Source organism: Oncorhynchus keta, chromosome 14, assembly GCF_023373465.1.
Source record: "Oncorhynchus keta strain PuntledgeMale-10-30-2019 chromosome 14, Oket_V2, whole genome shotgun sequence".
Lineage (NCBI taxonomy): Eukaryota > Metazoa > Chordata > Actinopteri > Salmoniformes > Salmonidae > Oncorhynchus > Oncorhynchus keta.
Genome location: NC_068434.1, coordinates 4,255,238 through 4,282,291, shown reverse-complemented (window position 1 = coordinate 4,282,291; position 27,054 = coordinate 4,255,238). Strand labels below are relative to the sequence as shown.

General features: G+C 49.2%; 1 protein-coding gene across 1 annotated transcript in view; it reads right to left on the bottom strand.

Annotated features, from left to right (window-relative positions):
* LOC118381357 (follistatin-A) overlaps positions 1 to 18,311 on the bottom strand; it is a 111,235-nt gene extending 92,924 nt beyond the window's left edge. The window contains exon 1 of the mRNA XM_052460847.1: positions 18,186 to 18,311. The gene's annotated coding sequence lies outside the window, so the exon portion shown is untranslated. The remainder of the gene's footprint in view (positions 1 to 18,185) is intronic.
* Between the last annotated feature and the right edge of the window lie 8,743 nt (positions 18,312 to 27,054).

Genomic DNA, 27,054 nt, shown 5'->3' with positions numbered 1-27,054 from the left:
GACTTACTGACTGTTAACCCCACCTGGATGGGAGAGGTTAGAGGGAAGGACATCACCTGACTTACTGACTGTCACCCCCACCTGGATGGGAGAGGTTAGAGGGAAGGACATCACCTGACTTACTGACATTACCCCCACCTGGATGGGAGGGACATCACCTGAATTACTGACATTACCCCCACCTGGATCGGAGGGACATCACCTGACTTACTGACATTACCCCCACCTGGATTGGAGAGGTTAGAGGGAAGGACATCACCTGAATTACTGACATTACCCCCACCTGGATGGGAGGGACATCACCTGACTTACTGACATTACCCCCACCTGGATGGGAGGGACATCACCTGAATTGCTGACATTACCCCCACCTGGATGGGAGGGACATCACCTGAATTACTGACATTACCCCCACCTGGATCGGAGGGACATCACCTGACTTACTGGCATTACCCCCACCTGGATTGGAGAGGTTAGAGGGAAGGACATCACCTGACTTACTGACATTACCCCCACCTGGATGGGAGGGACATCACCTGACTTACTGACATTACCCCCACCTGGATGGGAGGGACATCACCTGAATTACTGACATTACCCCCACCTGGATGGGAGGGACATCACCTGACTTACTGACATTACCCCCACCTGGATGGGAGGGACATCACCTGAATTACTGACATTACCCCCACCTGGATGGGAGGGACATCACCTGACACACTGACATTACCCCCACCTGGATGGGAGGGACATCACCTGACACACTGACATTACCCCCACCTGGATGGGAGGGACATCACCTGACTTACTGACATTACCCCCACCTGGATGGGAGGGACATCACCTGACTTACTGACATTACCTCCACCTGGATTGGAGAGGTTAGAGGGAAGGACATCACCTGACTTACTGACATTACACCCACCTGGATGGGAGGGACATCACCTGAATTACTGACATTACCCCCACCTGGATGGGAGAGGGAAGAACATCACCTGACTTACTGACATTACCCCCACCTGGATCGGAGGGACATCACCTGACTTATTGACATTACCCCCACCTGGATGGGAGAGTTTAGAGGGAAGGATATCACCTGACTTACTGACATTACCCCCACCTGGATGGGAAAGGGAAGAACATCACCTGACTTACTGACATTACCCCCACCTGGATGGGAGAGTTTAGAGGGAAGGATATCACCTGACTTACTGACATTACCCCCACCTGGATGGGAGAGGGAAGAACATCACCTGACTTACTGACTGTTACCCCACCTGGATGGGAGAGGTTAGATGGAAGGACATCACCTGACTTACTGACTGTTAAACCCCACCTGGATGGGAGAGGGAAGGACATCACCTGACTTACTGACTGTTACCCCACCTGGATGGGAGAGGTTAGATGGAAGGACATCACCTGACTTACTGACTGTTAACCCCACCTGGATGGGAGAGGTTAGAGGGAAGGACATCACCTGACTTACTGACTGTCACCCCCACCTGGATGGGAGAGGTTAGAGGGAAGGACATCACCTGACTTACTGACATTACCCCCACCTGGATGGGAGGGACATCACCTGAATTACTGACATTACCCCCACCTGGATCGGAGGGACATCACCTGACTTACTGACATTACCCCCACCTGGATTGGAGAGGTTAGAGGGAAGGACATCACCTGACTTATTGACATTACCCCCACCTGGATGGGAGAGGGAAGAACATCACCTGACTTACTGACATTACCCCCACCTGGATGGGAGAGGTTAGAGGGAAGGACATCACCTGACTTACTGACATTACCCCCACCTGGATGGGAGGGACATCACCTGACTTACTGACATTACCCCCACCTGGATGGGAGGGACATCACCTGAATTACTGACATTACCCCCACCTGGATGGGAGGGACATCACCTGAATTACTGACATTACCCCTACCTGGATGGGAGGGACATCACCTGACTTACTGTCATTACCCCCACCTGGATGGGAGAGGGAAGAACATCACCTGACTTACTGACTGTTAACCCCACCTGGATGGGAGAGGTTAGATGGAAGGACATCACCTGACTTACTGACTGTTAACCCCCACCTGGATGGGAGAGGGAAGGACATCACCTGACTTACTGACTGTTAACCCCACCTGGATGGGAGAGGTTAGAGGGAAGGACATCACCTGACTTACTGACTGTTACCCCACCTGGATGGGAGAGGTTAGAGGGAAGGACATCACCTGACTTACTGACTGTTAACCCCCACCTGGATGGGAGAGGTTAGAGGGAAGGACATCACCTGACTTACTGACTGTTACCCCACCTGGATGGGAGAGGTTAGAGGGAAGGGCATCACCTGACTTACTGACTGTTACCCCACCTGGATGGGAGAGGTTAGAGGGAAGGACATCACCTGACTTACTGACTGTTAACCCCCACCTGGATGGGAGAGGGAAGGACATCACCTGACTTACTGACTGTTACCCCAACTGGATGGGAGAGGTTAGAGGGAAGGACATCACCTGACTTACTGACTGTTAACCCCACCTGGATGGGAGAGGTTAGAGGGAAGGACATCACCTGACTTACTGACTGTTAACCCCACCTGGATGGGAGAGGGAAGAACATCACCTGACTTACTGACTGTTAACCCCACCTGGATGGGAGAGGTTAGAGGGAAGGACATCACCTGACTTACTGACTGTTACCCCAACTGGATGGGAGAGGTTAGAGGGAAGGACATCACCTGACACACTGACATTACCCCCACCTGGATGGGAGGGACATCACCTGACACACTGACATTACCCCCACCTGGATGGGAGGCACATCACCTGACTTACTGACATTACCCCCACCTGGATGGGAGGGACATCACCTGACTTACTGACATTACCCCCACCTGGATTGGAGAGGTTAGAGGGAAGGACATCACCTGACTTACTGACATTACCCCCACCTGGATGGGAGGGACATCACCTGACTTACTGACATTACCCCCACCTGGATGGGAGGGACATCACCTGAATTACTGACATTACCCCCACCTGGATGGGAGGGACATCACCTGACTTACTGACATTACCCCCACCTGGATGGGAGAGACATCACCTGAATTACTGACATTACCCCCACCTGGATGGGAGGGACATCACCTGACTTACTGACATTACCCCCACCTGGATGGGAGGGACATCACCTGAATTACTGACATTACCCCCACCTGGATGGGAGGGACATCACCTGAATTACTGACATTACCCCCACCTGGATGGGAGGGACATCACCTGACACACTGACATTACCCCCACCTGGATGGGAGGGACATCACCTGAATTACTGACATTACCCCCACCTGGATGGGAAGGACATCACCTGACACACTGACATTACCCCCACCTGGATGGGAGGGACATCACCTGAATTACTGACATTACCCCCACCTGGATGGGAGGGACATCACCTGACTTACTGACATTACCCCCACCTGGATGGGAGGGACATCACCTGAATTACTGACATTACCCCCACCTGGATGGGAGGGACATCACCTGAATTACTGACATTACCCCCACCTGGATGGGAGGGACATCACCTGAATTACTGACATTACCCCCACCTGGATCGGAGGGACATCACCTGACTTACTGACATTACCCCCACCTGGATTGTAGAGGTTAGAGGGAAGGACATCACCTGACTTACTGACATTACCCCCACCTGGATGGGAGGGACATCACCTGAATTACTGACATTACCTCCACCTGGATGGGAGGGACATCACCTGACTTACTGACATTACCCCCACCTGGATGGGAGGGACATCACCTGAATTAATGACATTACCCCCACCTGGATGGGAGGGACATCACCTGACAAACTGACATTACCCCCACCTGGATGGGAGGGACATCACCTGACACACTGACATTACCCCCACCTGGATGGGAGGGACATCACCTGACTTACTGACATTACCCCCACCTGGATGGGAGGGACATCACCTGACTTACTGACATTACCCCCACCTGGATTGGAGAGGTTAGAGGGAAGGACATCACCTGACTTACTGACATTACCCCCACCTGGATGGGAGGGACATCACCTGACTTACTGACATTACCCCCACCTGGATGGGAGGGACATCACCTGAATTACTGACATTACCCCCACCTGGATGGGAGGGACATCGCCTGAATTACTGACATTACCCCCACCTGGATCGGAGGGACATCACCTGACTTACTGACATTACCCCCACCTGGATTGGAGAGGTTAGAGGGAAGGACATCACCTGACTTACTGACATTACCCCCACCTGGATGGGAGAGGGAAGAACATCACCTGACTTACTGACATTACCCCCACCTGGATGGGAGGGACATCACCTGACTTACTGACATTACCCCCACCTGGATGGGAGAGGTTAGAGGGAAGGACATCACCTGACTTACTGACATTACCCCCACCTGGATGGGAGAGGGAAGAACATCACCTGACTTACTGACATTACCCCCACCTGGATGGGAGAGGTTAGAGGGAAGGATATCACCTGACTTACTGACATTACCCCCACCTGGATGGGAGAGGGAAGAACATCACCTGACTTACTGACTGTTAACCCACCTGGATGGGAGAGGTTAGAGGGAAGGACATCACCTGACTTACTGACTGGTAACCCCCACCTGGATGGGAGAGGTTAGAGGGAAGGACATCACCTGACTTACTGACTGTTAACCCCCACCTGGATGGGAGAGGTTAGAGGGAAGGACATCACATGACTTACTGACTGTTAACCCCCACCTGGATGGGAGAGGTTAGAGGGAAGGACATCACCTGACTTACTGACTGTCACCCCCACCTGGATGGGAGAGGTTAGAGGGAAGGACATCACCTGACTTACTGACTGTTACCCCCACCTGGATGGGAGAGATTAGAGGGAAGGACATCACCTGACTTACTGACTGTTACCCCACCTGGATGGGAGAGGTTAGAGGGAAGGACATCACCTGACTTACTGACTGCTACCCCACCTGGATGGGAGAGGTTAGAGGGAAGGACATCACCTGACTTACTGACTGTTACCCCACCTGGATGGGAGAGGTTAGAGGGAAGGACATCACCTGAATTACTGACTGTTATCCCACCTGGATGGGAGAGGTTAGAGGGAAGGACATCACCTGACTTACTGACATTACCCCCACCTGGATGGGAGAGGTTAGAGGGAAGGACATCACCTGCCATACTGACTGTTACCCCCACCTGGATGGGAGAGGTTAGAGGGAAGGACATCACCTGACTTACTGACTGTTAACCCCCACCTGGATGGGAGAGGGAAGGACATCACCTGACTTACTGACTGTTACCCCAACTGGATGGGAGAGGTTAGAGGGAAGGACATCACCTGACTTACTGACTGTTAACCCCACCTGGATGGGAGAGGTTAGAGGGAAGGACATCACCTGACTTACTGACTGTTACCCCAACTGGATGGGAGAGGTTAGAGGGAAGGACATCACCTGACTTACTGACTGTTAACCCCACCTGGATGGGAGAGGTTAGAGGGAAGGACATCACCTGACTTACTGACTGTTAACCCCACCTGGATGGGAGAGGGAAGAACATCACCTGACTTACTGACTGTTAACCCCACCTGGATGGGAGAGGTTAGAGGGAAGGACATCACCTGACTTACTGACTGTTACCCCAACTGGATGGGAGAGGTTAGAGGGAAGGACATCACCTGACTTACTGACTGTTACCCCACCTGGATGGGAGAGGTTAGAGGAAGGACATCACCTGACTTACTGACATTACCCCCACCTGGATGGGAGAGGTTAGAGGAAGGACATCACCTGACTTACTGACTGTTACCCCACCTGGATGGGAGAGGTTAGAGGGAAGGACATCACCTGACTTACTGACATTACCCCCACCTGGATGGGAGAGGTTAGAGGGAAGGACATCACCTGACTTACTGACATTACCCCCACCTGGATGGGAGAGGTTAGAGGGAAGGACATCACCTGACTTACTGACATTACCCCCACCTGGATGGGAGAGGTTAGAGGGAAGGACATCACCTGACTTACTGACTGTCACCCCCACCTGGATGGGAGAGGTTAGAGTGAAGGACATCACCTGACTTACTGACTGTTACCCCACCTGGATGGGAGAGGTTAGAGGGAAGGACATCACCTGACTTACTGACTGTTACCCCCACCTGGATGGGAGAGATTAGAGGGAAGGACATCACCTGACTTACTGACTGTTACCCCACCTGTAAGGAGAGGTTAGAGGGAAGGACATCACCTGACTTACTGACTGCTACCCCACCTGGATGGGAGAGGTTAGAGGGAAGGACATCACCTGACTTACTGACTGTTACCCCACCTGGATGGGAGAGGTTAGAGGGAAAGACATCACCTGAATTACTGACTGTTATCCCACCTGGATGGGAGAGGTTAGAGGGAAGGACATCACCTGACTTACTGACATTACCCCCACCTGGATGGGAGAGGTTAGAGGGAAGGACATCACCTGCCATACTGACTGTTACCCCCACCTGGATGGGAGAGGTTAGAGGGAAGGACATCACCTGACTTACTGACTGTTAACCCCCACCTGGATGGGAGAGGGAAGGACATCACCTGACTTACTGACTGTTACCCCAACTGGATGGGAGAGGTTAGAGGGAAGGACATCACCTGACTTACTGACTGTTACCCCACCTGGATGGGAGAGGTTAGAGGGAAGGACATCACCTGACTTACTGACTGCTACCCCACCTGGATGGGAGAGGTTAGAGGGAAGGACATCACCTGACTTACTGACTGTTACCCCACCTGGATGGGAGAGGTTAGAGGGAAGGACATCACCTGAATTACTGACTGTTATCCCACCTGGATGGGAGAGGTTAGAGGGAAGGACATCACCTGACTTACTGACATTACCCCCACCTGGATGGGAGAGGTTAGAGGGAAGGACATCACCTGCCATACTGACTGTTACCCCCACCTGGATGGGAGAGGTTAGAGGGAAGGACATCACCTGACTTACTGACTGTTACCCCCACCTGGATGTGAGAGGTTAGAGGGAAGGACATCACCTGACTTACTGACTGTTACCCCCACCTGGATGTGAGAGGTTAGAGGGAAGGACATCACCTGACTTACTGACTGTTAACCCCCACCTGGATGGGAGAGGGAAGGACATCACCTGACTTACTGACTGTTACCCCAACTGGATGGGAGAGGTTAGAGGGAAGGACATCACCTGACTTACTGACTGTTAACCCCACCTGGATGGGAGAGGTTAGAGGGAAGGACATCACCTGACTTACTGACTGTTAACCCCACCTGGATGGGAGAGGGAAGAACATCACCTGACTTACTGACTGTTAACCCCACCTGGATGGGAGAGGTTAGAGGAAGGACATCACCTGACTTACTGACTGTTACCCCAACTGGATGGGAGAGGTTAGAGGGAAGGACATCACCTGACTTACTGACTGTTACCCCACCTGGATGGGAGAGGTTAGAGGGAAGGACATCACCTGACTTACTGACATTACCCCCACCTGGATGGGAGAGGTTAGAGGGAAGGACATCACCTGACTTACTGACTGTTACCCCACCTGGATGGGAGAGGTTAGAGGGAAGGACATCACCTGACTTACTGACATTACCCCCACCTGGATGGGAGAGGTTAGAGGGAAGGACATCACCTGACTTACTGACATTACCCCCACCTGGATGGGAGAGGTTAGAGGGAAGGACATCACCTGACTTACTGACATTACCCCCACCTGGATGGGAGAGGTTAGAGGGAAGGACATCACCTGACTTACTGACATTACCCCCACCTGGATGGGAGAGGTTAGAGGGAAGGACATCACCTGACTTACTGACTGTCACCCCCACCTGGATGGGAGAGGTTAGAGGGAAGGACATCACCTGACTTACTGACTGTTACCCCCACCTGGATGGGAGAGATTAGAGGGAAGGACATCACCTGACTTACTGACTGTTACCCCACCTGGATGGGAGAGGTTAGAGGGAAGGACATCACCTGACTTACTGACTGCTACCCCACCTGGATGGGAGAGGTTAGAGGGAAGGACATCACCTGACTTACTGACTGTTACCCCACCTGGATGGGAGAGGTTAGAGGGAAGGACATCACCTGCCATACTGACTGTTACCCCCACCTGGATGGGAGAGGTTAGAGGGAAGGACATCACCTGACTTACTGACTGTTAACCCCCACCTGGATGGGAGAGGGAAGGACATCACCTGACTTACTGACTGTTACCCCAACTGGATGGGAGAGGTTAGAGGGAAGGACATCACCTGACTTACTGACTGTTAACCCCACCTGGATGGGAGAGGTTAGAGGGAAGGACATCACCTGACTTACTGACTGTTAACCCCACCTGGATGGGAGAGGGAAGAACATCACCTGACTTACTGACTGTTAACCCCACCTGGATGGGAGAGGTTAGAGGGAAGGACATCACCTGACTTACTGACTGTTACCCCAACTGGATGGGAGAGGTTAGAGGGAAGGACATCACCTGACTTACTGACTGTTACCCCACCTGGATGGGAGAGGTTAGAGGGAAGGACATCACCTGACTTACTGACATTACCCCCACCTGGATGGGAGAGGTTAGAGGGAAGGACATCACCTGACTTACTGACTGTTACCCCACCTGGATGGGAGAGGTTAGAGGGAAGGACATCACCTGACTTACTGACATTACCCCCACCTGGATGGGAGAGGTTAGAGGGAAGGACATCGCCTGACTTACTGACATTACCCCCACCTGGATGGGAGAGGTTAGAGGGAAGGACATCACCTGACTTACTGACATTACCCCCACCTGGATGGGAGAGGTTAGAGGGAAGGACATCACCTGACTTACTGACATTACCCCCACCTGGATGGGAGAGGTTAGAGGGAAGGACATCACCTGACTTACTGACTGTTACCCCACCTGGATGGGAGGGGTTAGAGGGAAGGACATCACCTGACTTACTGACTGTTACCCCACCTGGATGGGAGAGGTTAGAGGGAAGGACATCACCTGACTTACTGACTGTTACCCCACCTGGATGGGAGAGGTTAGAGGGAAGGACATCACCTGACTTACTGACTGTTACCCCACCTGGATGGGAGAGGTTAGAGGGAAGGACATCACCTGACTTACTGACTGTTACCCCACCTGGATGGGAGAGGTTAGAGGGAAGGACATCATCTGACTTACTGACTGTTACCCCCACCTGGATGGGAGAGGTTAGAGTGAAGGACATCACCTGACTTACTGTTATTACCCCCACCTGGATGGGAGAGGGAAGAACATCACCTGACTTACTGACTGTTAACCCCCACCTGGATGGGAGAGGGAAGGACATCACCTGACTTACTGACTGTTAACCCCCACCTGGTTGGGAGAGGGAAGAACATCACCTGACTTACTGACTGTTAACCCCCACCTGGATGGGAGAGGGAAGGACATCACCTGACTTACTGACTGTTAACCCCACCTGGATGGGAGAGGTTAGAGGGAAGGACATCACCTGACTTACTGACTGTTACCCCAGCTGGATGGGAGAGGTTAGAGGGAAGGACATCACCTGACTTACTGACTGTTAACCCCACCTGGATGGGAGAGGTTAGAGTGAAGGACATCACCTGACTTACTGACTGTTAACCCCACCTGGATGGGAGAGGTTAGAGGGAAGGACATCACCTGACTTACTGACTGTTAACCCCACCTGGATGGGAGAGGTTAGAGGGAAGGACATCACCTGACTTACTGACTGTTACCCCCACCTGGATGGGAGAGGGAAGGACATCACCTGACTTACTGACTGTTACCCCAACTGGATGGGAGAGGTTAGAGGGAAGGACATCACCTGACTTACTGACTGTTACCCCACCTGGATGGGAGAGGTTAGAGGGAAGGACATCACCTGACTTACTGACATTACCCCCACCTGGATGGGAGAGGTTAGAGGGAAGGACATCACCTGACTTACTGACTGTTACCCCACCTGGATGGGAGAGGTTAGAGGGAAGGACATCACCTGACTTACTGACTGTTAACCCCACCTGGATGGGAGAGGTTAGAGGGAAGGACATCACCTGACTTACTGACATTGCCCCCACCTGGATGGGAGAGGTTAGAGGGAAGGACATCACCTGACTTACTGACATTACCCCCACCTGGATGGGAGAGGTTAGAGGGAAGGACATCACCTGACTTACTGACATTACCCCCACCTGGATGGGAGAGGTTAGAGGGAAGGACATCACCTGACTTACTGACTGTTACCCCACCTGGATGGGAGAGGTTAAAGGGAAGGACATCACCTGACTTACTGACTGTTACCCCACCTGGATGGGAGAGGTTAGAGGGAAGGACATCACCTGACTTACTGACTGTTACCCCACCTGGATGGGAGAGGTTAGAGGGAAGGACATCACCTGACTTACTGACTGTTACCCCACCAGGATGGGAGAGGTTAGAGGGAAGGACATCATCTGACTTACTGACTGTTACCCCCACCTGGATGGGAGAGGTTAGAGTGAAGGACATCACCTGACTTACTGTTATTACCCCCACCTGGATGGGAGGGACATCACCTGACTTACTGATATTACCCCCACCTGGATGGGAGAGGGAAGAACATCACCTGACTTACTGACTGTTAACCCCCACCTGGATGGGAGAGGGAAGAACATCACCTGACTTACTGACTGTTAACCCCCACCTGGTTGGGAGAGGGAAGAACATCACCTGACTTACTGACTGTTAACCCCCACCTGGATGGGAGAGGGAAGGACATCACCTGACTTACTGACTGTTAACCCCACCTGGATGGGAGAGGTTAGAGGGAAGGACATCACCTGACTTACTGACTGTTACCCCAGCTGGATGGGAGAGGTTAGAGGGAAGGACATCACCTGACTTACTGACTGTTAACCCCACCTGGATGGGAGAGGTTAGAGGGAAGGACATCACCTGACTTACTGACTGTTAACCCCACCTGGATGGGAGAGGTTAGAGGGAAGGACATCACCTGACTTACTGACTGTTACCCCCACCTGGATGGGAGAGGGAAGGACATCACCTGACTTACTGACTGTTACCCCAACTGGATGGGAGAGGTTAGAGGGAAGGACATCACCTGACTTACTGACTGTTACCCCACCTGGATGGGAGAGGTTAGAGGGAAGGACATCACCTGACTTACTGACATTACCCCCACCTGGATGGGAGAGGTTAGAGGGAAGGACATCACCTGACTTACTGACTGTTACCCCACCTGGATGGGAGAGGTTAGAGGGAAGGACATCACCTGACTTACTGACTGTTAACCCCACCTGGATGGGAGAGGTTAGAGGGAAGGACATCACCTGACTTACTGACATTGCCCCCACCTGGATGGGAGAGGTTAGAGGGAAGGACATCACCTGACTTACTGACATTACCCCCACCTGGATGGGAGAGGTTAGAGGGAAGGACATCACCTGACTTACTGACATTACCCCCACCTGGATGGGAGAGGTTAGAGGGAAGGACATCACCTGACTTACTGACATTACCCCCACCTGGATGGGAGAGGTTAGAGGGAAGGACATCACCTGACTTACTGACTGTTACCCCACCTGGATGGGAGAGGTTAAAGGGAAGGACATCACCTGACTTACTGACTGTTACCCCACCTGGATGGGAGAGGTTAGAGGGAAGGACATCACCTGACTTACTGACTGTTACCCCACCTGGATGGGAGAGGTTAGAGGGAAGGACATCACCTGACTTACTGACTGTTAACCCCCACCTGGATGGGAGAGGTTAGAGGGAAGGACATCACCTGACTTACTGACTGTTAACCCCACCTGGATGTGAGAGGTTAGAGGGAAGGACATCACCTGACTTACTGACTGTTACCCCCACCTGGATGGGAGAGGGAAGGACATCACCTGACTTACTGACTGTTACCCCACCTGGATGGGAGAGGTTAGAGGGAAGGACATAACCTGACTTACTGACTGTTAACCCCCACCTGGATGGGAGAGGTTAGAGTGAAGGACATCACCTGACTTACTGACTGTTAACCCCACCTGGATGGGAGAGGTTAGAGGGAAGGACATCACCTGACTTACTGACTGTTAACCCCACCTGGATGGGAGAGGTTAGAGGGAAGGACATCACCTGACTTACTGACTGTTACCCCACCTGGATGGGAGAGGTTAGAGGGAAGGACATCACCTGACTTACTGACTGTTAACCCCCACCTGGATGGGAGAGGTTAGAGGGAAGGACATCACCTGACTTACTGACTGTTACCCCCACCTGGATGGGAGAGGGAAGGACATCACCTGACTTACTGACTGTTACCCCCACCTGGATGGGAGAGGGAAGGACATCACCTGACCTACTGACTGTTAACCCCCACCTGGTTGGGAGAGGGAAGAACATCACCTGACTTACTGACTGTTAACCCCCACCTGGTTGGGAGAGGGAAGAACATCACCTGACTTACTGACTGTTAACCCCCACCTGGTTGGGAGAGGGAAGAACATCACCTGACTTACTGACTGTTACCCCCACCTGGATGGGAGAGGGAAGGACATCACCTGACTTACTGACTGTTACCCCCACCTGGATGGGAGAGGTTAGAGGGAAGGACATCACCTGACTTACTGACTGTTAACCCCCACCTGGTTGGGAGAGGGAAGGACATCACCTGACTTAATGACTGTTAACCCCCACCTGGATGGGAGAGGTTAGAGGGAAGGACATCACCTGACTTACTGACTGTTAACCCCCACCTGGATGGGAGAGGGAAGGACATCACCTGACTTAATGACTGTTAACCCCCACCTGGATGGGAGAGGTTAGAGGGAAGGACATCACCTGACTTACTGACTGTTACCCCCACCTGGATGGGAGAGGTTAGAGGGAAGGACATCACCTGACTTACTGACTGTTAACCCCACCTGGATGGGAGAGGTTAGAGGGAAGGACATCACCTGACTTACTGACTGTTAACCCCCACCTGGTTGGGAGAGGGAAGGACATCACCTGACTTAATGACTGTTAACCCCCACCTGGATGGGAGAGGTTAGAGGGAAGGACATCACCTGACTTACTGACTGTTAACCCCCACCTGGTTGGGAGAGGGAAGGACATCACCTGACTTACTGACTGTTAACCCCCACCTGGATGGGAGAGGTTAGAGGGAATGACATCACCTGACTTACTGACTGTTAACCCCCACCTGGATGGGAGAGGTTAGAGGGAAGGACATCACCTGACTTACTGACTGTTACCCCACCTGGATGGGAGAGGGAAGGACATCACCTGACTTACTGACTGTTAACCCCCACCTGGATGGGAGAGGGAAGGACATCACCTGACTTAATGACTGTTAACCCCCACCTGGATGGGAGAGGGAAGAACATCACCTGACTTACTGACTGTTAACCCCCACCTGGATGGGAGAGGGAAGGACATCACCTGACTTACTGACTGTTAACCCCACCTGGATGGGAGAGGTTAGAGGGAAGGACATCACCTGACTTACTGACTGTTAACCCCACCTGGATGGGAGAGGTTAGAGGGAAGGACATCACCTGACTTACTGACTGTTAACCCCACCTGGATGGGAGAGGTTAGAGTGAAGGACATCACCTGACTTACTGACTGTTAACCCCACCTGGATGGGAGAGGTTAGAGGGAAGGACATCACCTGACTTACTGACTGTTAACCCCACCTGGATGGGAGAGGGAAGGACATCACCTGACTTACTGACTGTTACCCCCACCTGGATGGGAGAGGGAAGGACATCACCTGACTTACTGACTGTTACCCCACCTGGATGGGAGAGGGAAGAACATCACCTGACTTACTGACTGTTAACCCCACCTGGATGGGAGAGGTTAGAGGGAAGGACATCACCTGACTTACTGACTGTTAACCCCACCTGGATGGGAGAGGTTAGAGGGAAGGACATCACCTGACTTACTGACATTACCCCCACCTGGATGGGAGAGGTTAGAGGGAAGGACATCACCTGACTTACTGACTGTTAACCCCACCTGGATGGGAGAGGTTAGAGGGAAGGACATCACCTGACTTACTGACTGTTACCCCCACCTGGATGGGAGAGGGAAGGACATCACCTGACTTACTGACTGTTACCCCACCTGGATGGGAGAGGGAAGAACATCACCTGACTTACTGACTGTTAACCCCACCTGGATGGGAGAGGTTAGAGGGAAGGACATCACCTGACTTACTGACTGTTAACCCCACCTGGATGGGAGAGGTTAGAGGGAAGGACATCACCTGACTTAATGACTGTTAACCCCCACCTGGATGGGAGAGGGAAGGACATCACCTGACCTACTGACTGTTAACCCCCACCTGGATGGGAGAGGGAAGGACATCACCTGACTTACTGACTGTTACCCCAACTGGATGGGAGAGGTTAGAGGGAAGGACATCACCTGACTTACTGACTGTTACCCCCACCTGGATGGGAGAGGTTAGAGGGAAGGACATCACCTGACTTACTGACATTACCCCCACCTGGATGGGAGAGGTTAGAGGGAAGGACATCACCTGACTTACTGACTGTTAACCCCCACCTGGATGTGAGAGGTTAGAGGGAAGGACATCACCTGACTTACTGACTGTTACCCCCACCTGGATGTGAGAGGTTAGAGGGAAGGACATCACCTGACTTACTGACATTACCCCCACCTGGATGGGAGAGGGAAGAACATCACCTGACTTACTGACTGTTAACCCCCACCTGGATGGGAGAGGGAAGGACATCACCTGACTTACTGACTGTTACCCCAACTGGATGGGAGAGGTTAGAGGGAAGGACATCACCTGACTTACTGACTGTTACCCCCACCTGGATGGGAGAGGTTAGAGGGAAGGACATCACCTGACTTACTGACTGTTACCCCACCTGGATGGGAGAGGTTAGAGGGAAGGACATCACCTGACTTACTGACTGTTACCCCACCTGGATGGGAGAGGTTAGAGGGAAGGACATCACCTGACTTACTGACTGTTACCCCCACCTGGATGTGAGAGGTTAGAGGGAAGGACATCACCTGACTTACTGACATTACCCCCACCTGGATGGGAGAGATTAGAGGGAAGGACATCACCTGACTTACTGACTGTTACCCCCACCTGGATGTGAGAGGTTAGAGGGAAGGACATCACCTGACTTACTGACTGTTACCCCCACCTGGATGTGAGAGGTTAGAGGGAAGGACATCACCTGACTTACTGACATTACCCCCACCTTGATGGGAGAGGTTAGAGGGAAGGACATCACCTGACTTACTGACTGTTACCCCCACCTGGATGTGAGAGGTTAGAGGGAAGGACATCACCTGACTTACTGACATTACCCCCACCTGGATGGGAGAGGTTAGAGGGAAGGACATCACCTGACTTACTGACTGTTACCCCCACCTGGATGTGAGAGGTTAGAGGGAAGGACATCACCTGACTTACTGACATTACCCCCACCTGGATGGGAGAGGTTAGAGGGAAGGACATCACCTGACTTACTGACTGTTAACCCCCACCTGGATGTGAGAGGTTAGAGGGAAGGACATCACCTGACTTACTGACTGTTACCCCCACCTGGATGGGAGAGGGAAGGACATCACCTGACTTACTGACTGTTACCCCACCTGGATGGGAGAGGTTAGAGGGAAGGACATAACCTGACTTACTGACTGTTAACCCCACCTGGATGTGAGAGGTTAGAGGGAAGGACATCACCTGACTTACTGACTGTTACCCCCACCTGGATGGGAGAGGTTAGAGGGAAGGACATCACCTGACTTACTGACTGTTAACCCCACCTGGATGGGAGAGGGAAGGACATCACCTGACTTACTGACTGTTACCCCCACCTGGATGGGAGAGGTTAGAGGGAAGGACATCACCTGACTTACTGACTGTTAACCCCACCTGGATGGGAGAGGTTAGAGGGAAGGACATCACCTGACTTAATGACTGTTAACCCCCACCTGGATGGGAGAGGGAAGGACATCACCTGACCTACTGACTGTTAACCCCCACCTGGATGTGAGAGGTTAGAGGGAAGGACATCACCTGACTTACTGACATTACCCCCACCTGGATGTGAGAGATTAGAGGGAAGGACATCACCTGACTTACTGACTGTTACCCCCACCTGGATGTGAGAGGTTAGAGGGAAGGACATCACCTGACTTACTGACATTACCCCCACCTGGATGGGAGAGGTTAGAGGGAAGGACATCACCTGACTTACTGACTGTTAACCCCCACCTGGATGTGAGATGGGAGAGGGAAGGACATCACCTGACTTACTGACTGTTACCCCCACCTGGATGTGAGAGGTTAGAGGGAAGGACATCACCTGACTTACTGACATTACCCCCACCTGGATGGGAGAGGTTAGAGGGAAGGACATCACCTGACTTACTGACTGTTACCCCCACCTGGATGTGAGAGGTTAGAGGGAAGGACATCACCTGACTTACTGACATTACCCCCACCTGGATGGGAGAGGTTAGAGGGAAGGACATCACCTGACTTACTGACATTACCCCCACCTGGATGGGAGAGGTTAGAGGGAAGGACATCACCTGACTTACTGACTGTTACCCCACCTGGATGTGAGAGGTTAGAGGGAAGGACATCACCTGACTTACTGACTGTTAACCCCCACCTGGATGTGAGAGGTTAGAGGGAAGGACATCACCTGACTTACTGACTGTTAACCCCCACCTGGATGTGAGAGGTTAGAGGGAAGGACATCATCTGACTTACTGACTGTTACCCCCACCTGGATGTGAGAGGTTAGAGGGAAGGACATCACCTGACTTACTGACATTACCCCCACCTGGATGGGAGAGGTTAGAGGGAAGGACATCACCTGACTTACTGACTGTTACCCCACCTGGATGGGAGAGGTTAGAGGGAAGGACATCACCTGACTTACTGACTGTTACCCCCACCTGGATGGGAGAGGTTAGAGGGAAGGACATCACCTGACTTACTGACTGTTACCCCCACCTGGATGGGAGAGATTAGAGGGAAGGACATCACCTGACTTACTGACTGTTACCCCCACCTGGATGGGAGAGGTTAGAGGGAAGGACATCACCTGACTTACTGACATTACCCCCACCTGGATGGGAGAGGTTAGAGGGAAGGACATCACCTGACTTACTGACTGTTACCCCCACCTGGATGGGAGAGGTTAGAGGGAAGGACATCACCTGACTTACTGACTGTTACCCCCACCTGGATGGGAGAGGTTAGAGGGAAGGACATCACCTGACTTACTGACTGTTACCCCCACCTGGATGGGAGAGGTTAGAGGGAAGGACATCACCTGACTTACTGACTGTTAACCCCACCTGGATGGGAGAGGTTAGAGGGAAGGACATCACCTGACTTACTGACATTACCCCACCTGGATGGGAGAGGTTAGAGGGAAGGACATCACCTGACTTACTGACTGTTACCCCCACCTGGATGGGAGAGGTTAGAGGGAAGGACATCACCTGACTTACTGACTGTTACCCCCACCTGGATGGGAGAGGTTAGAGGGAAGGACATCACCTGACTTACTGACTGTTACCCCCACCTGGATGGGAGAGGTTAGAGGGAAGGACATCACCTGACTTACTGACTGTTACCCCCACCTGGATGGGAGAGATTAGAGGGAAGGACATCACCTGACTTACTGACTGTTACCCCCACCTGGATGGGAGAGGTTAGAGGGAAGGACATCACCTGACTTACTGACATTACCCCCACCTGGATGGGAGAGGTTAGAGGGAAGGACATCACCTGACTTACTGACTGTTACCCCCACCTGGATGGGAGAGGTTAGAGGGAAGGACATCACCTGACTTACTGACTGTTACCCCCACCTGGATGGGAGAGGTTAGAGGGAAGGACATCACCTGACTTACTGACTGTTACCCCCACCTGGATGGGAGAGGTTAGAGGGAAGGAGAGCCAAGTAGTCCATCTAAACGTGAACCGATTCTCCATTGCAGGTACGGTTCTAGAAACATGAAGCCCTCTACTTCCATATCACACCAAAATTATTTCACGGTAGCGAAATATACACTTACTGCACGGTTTTAACAGGTTTTAACACAGTTGTACCCGGCAGTATGTTTCCACTGAAAACACGTCTGTGACATCCGTCTTGTGTTTACACACAGGTGACGCAGAGAGCTAATTAGGACAGGTACGCTTCTCTCCTCATCTGTCCTTCTTCTGTCTTACGTCAACATGCGCTGTAAAATGGAAATATAGCCGTGTGGGAATCCTAAATCTTTATGGGTGTGTAGTAATTTAACTTTTCATTTTTTTTTCGTAAATAATTTCATGCCCACATTAAATATACATTCCGTATGTTTCCAAAAACCAAACCTGCAAATCTTTTAACGTTCAGAACAAGGATCGGGGCTCTTAAAACAAAACGTAACACATTCTTAAACCCTTACCATGCAGTGTTTTTGTCATTCTCTAGCTGTGTGTCTTTCTTTGTTTTCTGAAATCCATAGTTTTTAATAAAACGATCAACTCTTTCCTCGTTGAGTTTCAATTGGCGCATTAACGTTAATATGGCAGCGAAAAAAAGAGTCGGTGGTTGTATTTGATCAAAAGTCAAACTGAAAATGACAAAAATATTACTATTACTGCATTTGAAAAACAATTTCCATGAACAGTTTTATGAAATTGTACACAGCATGATTAGCCTAGGCCGGGTACGGAGTGACTGGCAAGTTAGTATATAAAAAGTTAATGTTCTAGAACCAACCATTCCAACTGTCAAATTCTCATAAGATATTCAGATTCTGTTGATATCTTTTGAGTTTATCAAGATGTTGGGTACGGATTGGTACACAGAGTTTAGGGAAGTAGAGGCCTGTCCCAAGTCCCCCCCCCCCCAAAAAAAGTATATCCTTAGCTCAAGTGTTTAAAAAAATATATATAATAAATCATGTTTTTTTTTTACATAAGATTTGCTTTAGCTACTATAAAAGCTATCATACTATTTATAAGAAGATGTCCATGATCAGTATGTTTTGTGTTGCTTGTCAGATGAAAGATATTTACTGTTATCAAATATTTTCCTGTCATTTACAAAGAATAAAATTAGGCCTACTCTGATATTCACTGCTCATGTGAAGTACATAAAGTTGCCAGACGATGGCAGTATTGGTCTAGGTTTGCTTCGACCTTGACCAGATCAGGGTCTCAGGAGAAATTTGATGCACAAGCACTTTTTCCTGCGTGTGTGTGTGTGTGTGTGTGTGTGTGTGTGTGTGTGTGTGTGTGTGTGTGTGTGTGTGTGTGTGTGTGTGTGTGTGTGTGTGTGTGTGTGTGTGTGTGTGTGTGTGTGTGTGTTTGGACACTCCAAGTACAGAGTGTTATCTTGATTCTCTTGGACTTTACAGGCACCCGCAACATTGATCAGAGAACTGAGGGCCTGTCCCCATGGTGTGTGTGTGTGTGTGTGTGCGTGCGTGCGTGCGTGCGTACGTGCGTGCGTGCGTGCGTGAGTGAGGCCCATTCCCGTGGTGGTCTGCGTTGAATATCCAGTTTCAGAAGAAAAAAAACTTAAACTAGCTAAAAAAATCAATCTGGGTCATCTGTCAGTTCTGCCCGGCTGTAGCAACAGGTCAATAGTGAAGGAATAGCCACGGTCGGAGAAGCCATGAAAGCCAATAACACAAGTCAAATTGTAATGGCTGCAATCCATGTTATGGGCTGTATGCTATGCATGAGAAGGACTGGCCAATGGCCGGAGAAGCCAAGCCAAATTACAACAGTGGCAGCCAACTTCTAAAAACCAACAACGGTACATTCTCAATTACTCTCACTTCGTCCTCTCAGTCATATGACCACAACATCTTCTCTGACTTGTGTCTGTCTTTGTTACCTTGTCTCAGGTGTTACCTTGTCTCAGGTGTTACCTTGTCTCAGGTGTTACCTTGTCTCAGGTGTTACCTTGGCTCAGGTGTTACCTTGTCTCAGGTGTTACCTTGTCTCAGGTGTTACCTTGTCTCAGGTGTTACCTTGTCTCAGGTTTTACCTTGTCTCAGGTGTTACCTTGGCTCAGGTGTTACCTTGGCTCAGGTGTTACCTTGTCTCAGGTGTTACCTTGTCTCAGGTGTTACCTTGTCTCAGGTGTTACCTTGTCTCAGGTGTTACCTTGTCTCAGGTGCTACCTTGTCTCAGGTGTTACCTTGTCTCAGGTGTTACCTTGTCTCAGGTGTTACCTTGTCTCAGGTGTTACCTTGTCTCAGGTGCTACCTTGTCTCAGGTGCTACCTTGTCTCAGGTGTTACCTTGTCTCAGGTGTTACCTTGTCTCAGGTGTTACCTTGTCTCAGGTGTTACCTTGTCTCAGGTGTTACCTTGTCTCAGGTGCTACCTTGTCTCAGGTGTTACCTTGTCTCAGGTGTTACCTTGTCTCAGGTGTTACCTTGTCTCAGGTGTTACCTTGTCTCAGGTGTTACCTTGTCTCAGGTGTTACCTTGTCTCAGGTGCTACCTTGTCTCAGGTGTTACCTTGTCTCAGGTGTTACCTTGGCTCAGGTGTTACCTTGTCTCAGGTGTTACCTTGTCTCAGGTGTTACCTTGTCTCAGGTGCTACCTTGTCTCAGGTGTTACCTTGTCTCAGGTGCTACCTTGTCTCAGGTGTTACCTTGTCTCAGGTGTTACCTTGTCTCAGGTGCTACCTTGTCTCAGGTGCTACCTTGTCTCAGGTGTTACCTTGTCTCAGGTGTTACCTTGTCTCAGGTGCTACCTTGTCTCAGGTGCTACCTTGTCTCAGGTGTTACCTTGTCTCAGGTGTTACCTTGTCTCAGGTGTTACCTTGTCTCAGGTGCTACCTTGTCTCAGGTGTTACCTTGTCTCAGGTGTTACCTTGTCTCAGGTGTTACCTTGTCTCAGGTGTTACCTTGGCTCAGGTGTTACCTTGTCTCAGGTGTTACCTTGTCTCAGGTGTTACCTTGTCTCAGGTGTTACCTTGTCTCAGGTGTTACCTTGTCTCAGGTGTTACCTTGGCTCAGGTGTTACCTTGTCTCAGGTGTTACCTTGGCTCAGGTGTTACCTTGTCTCAGGTGTTACCTTGTCTCAGGTGTTACCTTGTCTCAGGTGTTACCTTGTCTCAGGTGTTACCTTGTCTCAGGTGCTACCTTGTCTCAGGTGTTACCTTGTCTCAGGTGTTACCTTGTCTCAGGTGTTACCTTGTCTCAGGTGTTACCTTGTCTCAGGTGTTACCTTGTCTCAGGTGCTACCTTGTCTCAGGTGTTACCTTGTCTCAGGTGTTACCTTGTCTCAGGTGTTACCTTGTCTCAGGTGTTACCTTGTCTCAGGTGTTACCTTGTCTCAGGTGTTACCTTGTCTCAGGTGTTACCTTGTCTCAGGTGTTACCTTGTCTCAGGTGTTAAATTGTATTCATCACATGCTTCACAAACAACAGGTGTAGACTAACACGTGAAATGCTTACTTGTCGGCCTTTCCCAACAATGTAGAGAGAAAAATAGAAACATAATAACACACAATGAGTAAAAATACTTGGCTATATCCACGGTGTACAAGTATCGAGGCTATGTCCAGGGGTACGAGGTAATTGAGGTAGATATGTACATATAGGTAAAGGTAAAGTGACTAGGCAACAGGATAGATGATAAATAGTAGGAGCAGTGTATGCTCTATATAGTTATCCATTACTTACCCGGACAAACTATTTAGGAGTCTTATGGCTTGAGGTTAGAAGCTGATTCCAGAGTTGGTGCATCGGTACCACTTGCCATGCGGTAACAGAAGGAACAGTCCATGACTTTGGTGGCCGGAGTCTTTGGCAATGCTTAGGGCTTCACCGCCTGGTATAGAGGTCCTGGATGGCAGGAAGCTTGGCCCCAGTAATGTACTGGGCCGTACACACTACCGGATGCCGATCATTATACCCTGATGAAGACAACTTGGCTGTAGAAACGTTGGTTAATAACATTTTTGCATCTGAGCTCCTAGAATGTGCGGCTGTCTTTTATTTTCTGCTCCGCGAGCCAGCACCTGGCCTAAATAGGTGCGCGTTTCTTTCTCTTCTCGGATGCCGATCAGTTGCCATACCAGGCAGCCAGTCAAGATGCTCTCGATGGTGCAGCTGTAGAACTCTTTGGAGGAACTGAGGGGCCAATGCCAAATCTTTTCAGCCTCCTGAGGGGAAAGAGGCGTAAGAGGCGTTGTCGTACCTTCTTCACATCTGTGTGGATGTGTGTGTGGACCATGTTAATGCCATAGTGATGTCGTGACACCGAGGAACTTGAAGCTCTTGACCGTTCTCTACAACAAACCCCTTCGATGTGATTGGGGTCGTGCTCAGACCTCCATTTCCTGTAGTCCACATTCAGCTCCTTTGTCTTGCTGACGTTGACCTCTTCCCTATAGGCTGTCTCATAGTTTGTTGGGGATCAGGCCTACCACCGTCGTGTCGTTAGCAAACTTAATGATGGCGTTGGAGTCGTGCTTGGCCAAGCAGTCGTGGGTGAACAGGGGGGGGACTACGCACGCAACCCTGAGGGGCCCCTGTGTTGAGGGTCAGCGTGGCGGATGTGTTCTTGCCTACCTTCACCACCTGGGGGCGGTCCGTAAGGGAGTCCAGGATCCAGCTGCAGAGGAAGGTGAGCTTTGTTGGGCACTATGGTGTTGAACGCTGAGCTGTAGTCAGTGAACAACATTGTTACATAAGTGGAAGAGGCAGTATGAAGTGAGGTGAAATAGAGAATGTAATGGATGTGGTGTATATTGGAAGGTCTGTCTGTCTGTCTGTTCGTCTCTTTGCACTGACTTCGGAAAGGTTTTTAAAGGCCCAATGCTGCCATTTCTATATCAAAATAAAATTATTTCTGGGTAGCAAATAAGTTGTATCCATTTCATACTAAGATGTTTTTCTGTCAACTTTACCATACCATCAACTTTACCATACCATCAACTTTACCATACCATCAACTTTACCATACCATCAACATTACCATACCATCAACTTTACCATACCATCAACATTACCATACCATCAACTTTACCATACCATCAACTTTACCATACCATCAACTTTACCATACCATCAACTTTACCATACCATCAACTTTACCATACCATCAACTTTACCATAACATCAACTGTAACATTCCTTACCATACAGTCAACTTTACCATACCATCAACTTTACCATACCATCAACTTTACCATACCATCAACTTTACCATACCATCAACTGTAACATTCTTTACCATACTGCCAACTTTACCACACTGTCAACTTTACCATACTGCCAACTTTACCATACTGCCAACTTTACCACACTGCCAACTTTACCACACTGTCAACTTTACCACACTGCCAACTTTACCATACTGCCAACTTTACCACACTGCCAACTTTACCACACTGCCAACTTTACCATACTGTCAACTTTACCACACTGTCAACTGTAACATTCCTTCCATACAGCCAACTTTACCACACTGTCAACATTACTATACAATCAACTGTAACATTCCTTACCATACAGTCAATTTTACCACACTGCCAACTTTACCACACTGTCAACATTACTATACAATCAACTTTAACATTCCTTACCATACAGTCAACTTTACCACACTGTCAACATTACCATACAATCAACTGTAACATTCCTTACCACACAGTCAACTTTACCACACTGCCAACTTTACCATACTGTCAACTTTACCATACTGCCAACTTTACCACACTGCCAACTTTACCATACTGTCAACTTTACCATACTGTCAACTTTACCATACTGCCAACTTTACCACACTGCCAACTTTACCACACTGCCAACTTTACCATACTGCCTACTTTACCACACTGTCAACATTACTATACAATCAACTGTAACATTCCTTACCATACCATCAACTTTACCACACTGCCAACTTTACCACACTGTCAACATTACTATACAATCAACTTTAACATTCCTTACCATACAGTCAATTTTACCACACTGCCAACTTTACCATACTGCCAATTTTACCACACTGCCAACTTTACCACACTGCCAATTTTACCACACTGCCAACTTTACCACATTGTCAACATTACTATACAATCAACTTTAACAGTCCTTACCATACAGTCAACTTTACCATACTGCCTACTTTACCACACTGTCAACATTACCATACAATCAACTGTAACATTCCTTACCACACAGTCAACTTTACCACACTGCCAACTTTACCATACTGTCAACTTTACCACACTGTCAACTTTACCACACTGTCAACATTACCATACAATCAACTGTAACATTCCTTACCATACAGTCAACTTTACCACACTGCCTACTTTACCATACAGTCAACTTTACCATACTGCCAACTTTACCATACTGCCAACTTTACCATACTGCCAACTTTACCATACTGCCAACTTTACCATACTGCCTACTTTACCACACTGCCAACTTTACCCCACTGTCAACTTTACCACACTGTCAACATTACTATACAATCAACTGTAACATTCCTTACCATACAGTCAACTTTACCATACTGCCAACTTTACCACACTGTCAACATTACCATACAATCAACTGTAACATTCCTTACCATACAGTCAACTTTACCATACTGCCAACTTTACCATACTGCCAACTTTACCATACTGCCAACTTTACCATACTGCCAACTTTACCATACTGCCAACTTTACCATACTGCCAACTTTACCATACTGGCAACTTTACCCCACTGTCAACTTTACCACACTGTCAACATTACTATACAATCAACTGTAACATTCCTTACCATACAGTCAACTTTACCACACTGCCAACTTTACCATACTGTCAACTTTACCACAATGCCAAATTTACCCCACTGTCAACATTACTATACAATCAACTGTAACATTCCTTACCATACTGTCAACTTTACCATACTGTCAACTTTACCCCACTGTCAACTTTACCCCACTGTCAACATTACTATACAATTATTTTTTATTTTTTTTATTTCACCTTTATTTAACCAGGTAGGCTAGTTGAGAACAAGTTCTCATTTGCAACTGCGACCTGGCCAAGATAAATCATAGCAGTGTGAACAGACAACACAGAGTTACACATGGAGTAAACAATTAGCAAGTCAATAACACAGTAGAAAAAAATGGGCAGTCTATATACAATGTGTGCAAAAGGCATGAGGAGGTAGGCGAATAATACAATTTTGCAGATTAACACTGGAGTGATAAATGATCAGATGGGCATGTACAGGTAGAGATATTGGTGTGCAAAAGAGCAGAAAAGTAAATAAATAAAAACAGTATAAAAACAGTATGGGAATGAGGTAGGTGAAAAAGGGTGAGCTATTTACCTATAGACTATGTACAGCTGCAGCGATCGGTTAGCTGCTCGGATAGCTGATGTTTGAAGTTGGTGAGGGAGATAAAAGTCTCCAACTTCAGCGATTTTTGCAATTCGTTCCAGTCACAGGCAGCAGAGTACTGGAACGTAAGGCGGCCAAATGAGGTGTTGGCTTTAGGGATGATCAGTGAGATACACCTGCTGGAGCGCGTGCTACGGACAATCAACTTTACCACACTGTCAACATTACTATTCCATCCATATTACTATTCCATCAACATTACCATACTGCCAACATTAGCCGGCAGGGATATCCTTGTCTCATCACACGCTATTGACTCCTATATCGGGCCGGGCTCAGTGCACGCTGACCAGGTCACTAGGTGTATGGTGTTTCCTCCGACACATTGGTGCGGCTGGCTTCCGGGATGGATGTGCTTTGTGTCGAGAACCAGTGCTGTTGGGTTGTGTTTCGGAGGAAGCATGGCTCTTGACCTTCGTTGATGAGACAAGACTGATACTACTACCAATTGGGGTAAAAAAACTTTACCATACTGTCATCTTTACCATACTGTCAACTTTACCACACTGCCAACTTTACCATACTGTCAACTTTACCATACTGTCATCTTTACCACACTGCCAACTTTACCATACTGTCAACTTTACCACACTGCCAACTTTACCACACTGCCAACTTTACCACACTGTCAACTTTACCACACTGCCAACTTTACCACACTGCCAACTTTACCACACTGCCAACTTTACCATACTGTCAACTTTACCACACTGTCAACTTTACCATACTGTCAACTTTACCATACTGTCATCTTTACCATACTGCCAACTTTACCACTGGCAACTTTACCATACTTGCAACTTTACCATACCTGTATCTATACCATACTGCCAACTTTACCATACTGCCAACTTTACCATACTGTCAACTTTACCATACTGTCATCTTTACCATACTGCCAACTTTACCACTGGCAACTTTACCATACTGGCAACTTTACCATACTGTCAACTTTACCATACTGTCATCTTTACCATACTGCCAACTTTACCACTGGCAACTTTACCATACTGGCAACTTTACCATACTGTCAACTTTACCACACTGTCAACTTTACCACACTGTCAACTTTACCATACTGTCAACTTTACCATACTGTCAACTTTACCATACTGTCAACTTTACCAACTTCTTTCCACTTTTTCTTTATGTCTGGGGAAAGGTCTGCCTACGGTTTAGTATGAAACACAGCCATAATGCTGAGGCGACATTGGGTAAAGTTCTGCCTACGGTTTAGTATGAAACACAGCCATAATGCTGAGGCGACATTGGGTAAAGTTCTGCCTACGGTTTAGTATGAAACATAGCCATAATGCTGAGGCGACATTGGGTAAAGTTCTGCCTACGGTTTAGTATGAAACAGCCATAATGCTGAGGCGACATTGGGTAAAGTTCTGCCTACGGTTTAGTATGAAACAGCCATAATGCTGAGGGACATTGGGTAAAGTTCTGCCTACGGTTTAGTATGAAACACAGCCATAATGCTGAGGCGACATTGGGTCAAGTTCTGC